Source organism: Sus scrofa, chromosome 1 (genome assembly GCF_054392235.1).
Source record: "Sus scrofa isolate SSC_HxYL_T2T_F1_AM1 chromosome 1, Sscrofa_HxYL_maternal_Yorkshire_Landrace_v2.0, whole genome shotgun sequence".
NCBI lineage: Eukaryota > Metazoa > Chordata > Mammalia > Artiodactyla > Suidae > Sus > Sus scrofa.
In genome coordinates, this window is record NC_139383.1 from 101,488,652 (window position 1) to 101,491,141 (window position 2,490).

Below are 2,490 nucleotides of genomic sequence, written 5' to 3' on the forward strand. Positions count from 1 at the left end.
ACCACCCACACAGGGTGCTCTCATGCCATGCATATAGCAAACAAGCATTAAAAGTATATCTATAAGCTATTAGAAAGTCATGGGACTTAGACAACATACTTTACCAAAGCTATTACAATAACTCCTATATTCTTTCATTACTTTCCCATCACCAATGCCCTGTGACACTTCAGGTCCACTAGTATTATAGTCTGGTATTGGGGTTGCTTTCTCTGACTTCCACCTCCTTACAGAGACTCAGCCCACTTCTTCCAAGTGACACAAACATCTTTACTAAAGTTAGATGTTATATTGCCTCTTTTTCAAACCTTCTGAATCCTTCCACTCATATTCTCAATTACTTTTCCTAGTTCTGAATTTCCTAAGAATAAAGGGAAAATTCTTAGCTTGGAATTTGTAGACTTTGCATGCATTTTCAACCACACGTTTTAGGCTTAGCTATACTCTGTGAGATCTATCGCCTCACCTGAGGCAATGAGTTATCTCATAGGATTAAGTCTGCTCAGATCATCTCCTGCCTCCGTGTTCACTACATTCCTCATGTCTATATTTTATATATCAGCTTCCTCCAGGACAGAATTTGAGGAATCTTCAAGATTCCCTTCTATCTCCAAAAAAAGTTATAGGAATTTAGAATTCAATAGAATCTATGCATCTATTGTTTAATAAATGAAGAGGCCTAATGAATTCAAGTTGAGCTAATAAAAAGTGACTTTTTTTTCAGGTGATGTAATTAATCATAACATGAGAAACATGGAGAATAGAAACAACGTGACAGAGCTTTTTCTACTGGGGCTCACACAGAATCCAAAGATGCAGAAATTCATATTTGTTGTGTTTTTGATCATCTACATCATCTCTATGGTAGGAAATATACTCACTATGGTCACCATCACTGCCAGCCCATTATTGAGATTCCCTATGTACTATTTCCTGGCCTATCTCTCTTTTATTGATGCTTGCTATTCCTGTATCAATACCCCTATACTCAGTGTAGATTCACTCCATGAAAAGAAAACCAGCCATTTCAATGAATGCATGACTCAAATCTTTGGGGAATATTTATTAGGAGGTGCAGATGTCATCCTACTTACTGCAATGGCCTATGACTGCTATGTGGCCACCTTGCAAGCCCTTGCACTATACAACCATCAGGAACTGGTGGCTGTGTGGCCTGCTAGTGGGAGTGTCATGGGTGGGAGGCTTTCTTCATGCAACCATACAGATCCTCTTCCATCTTCAGATTGCCCTTCTGTGGTCCTAATGTCATAGATCATTTTATGTGTGATCTGAATCCTTTGATGGATCTTGCCTGCACTGATACACACACTCTAGGGCTCTTTGTTGCTGCCAACAGTGGTTTCATCTGCCTGTTAATCTTCCTACTCTTGATTGGCTCCTATACAGTCATTCTCCACTCTTTAAGGACTCCGAGCTTGGAGGCAAGGCAAAAAGCCCTCTCCACCTGCGTCTCCCACATCACAGCAGTAGTCTTTTTCTTTGTGCCCTGTATATTTGTATATTGGAGACCCACAGCTACTTTACCTATTGATAAAACAGTTGCTGTATTTTATACTATGATAACTCCCATGTTAAACCCCTTAATCTATACCCTGAAAAATGACCAAATGAAAAATGCCATTAGGAAATTGTGTAGAAGGTAAGTGATGCCAGGTGACCAATAAAATGTGCATGGAGCCTCAAGTCCATTCAACTGATGCCAAGGTCAAAAGACCATTGTTCTATCATCAAAAAATATCTATGAGATAAGGAAAAACAATAATCCCTATAAATTACAGATTCTGAAAGGGGGGAGAAAAGGTATCAAAAGAAAGAAACACCCTGCCTGGGATGACTCTTAGAAAAGTTCTAGCAAATTGGAGTTTAATTTTACTACCTCCATAATTGTTTAAGGACTCACAACCTTTCATACCAATACAATGAAATAAAATAAATAAAAATACACTGATATTCAGCAGCAATCTTTATAACAATATAAAGAAGTAGGCACTGTTATTATCTCCATTTTTATAGGTGAAAATACAAACAGAATATTCTGAAACAGACTTATTGATGAACTAGTAACCAGAAACCAGCTAACCTCTCATACCATGTTCTTATCTGCTGTGATAGACAGCCAGGCAATGATGATAAAAAGGCAACGTGATTATATTAGTTACCATATATTGAGACAAAGACTGTGCTGGACTATCCATTTATCCATCCTTCTGTCTATAAACATAAATACATAGATATATAGATATACATACATCCATATATGTGTGTGTTATGTTTATAATTAGTTAAATATATGTAATTATATATTTTATTATATATATGTTCATTATACATAACCAAAATCTAATATTTTTATTACCTACTCTGATCACTTTTATATATATATCATAGTTTATGGTAATATGTTAACTGTAAATCTGTATAATGTAACTACTTTAGGAATATAAAAGGAATGGGACATTTAACCACTAA

At 36.3% G+C, this 2,490-nt stretch overlaps 1 pseudogene; it reads left to right on the forward strand.

Moving 5' to 3' along the window:
* The first annotated feature begins 753 nt into the window (after nt 1–753).
* Nucleotides 754–1,685, forward strand: LOC110258268 (olfactory receptor 4C46-like; annotated as a pseudogene).
* The last annotated feature ends 805 nt before the right edge of the window (nt 1,686–2,490 follow it).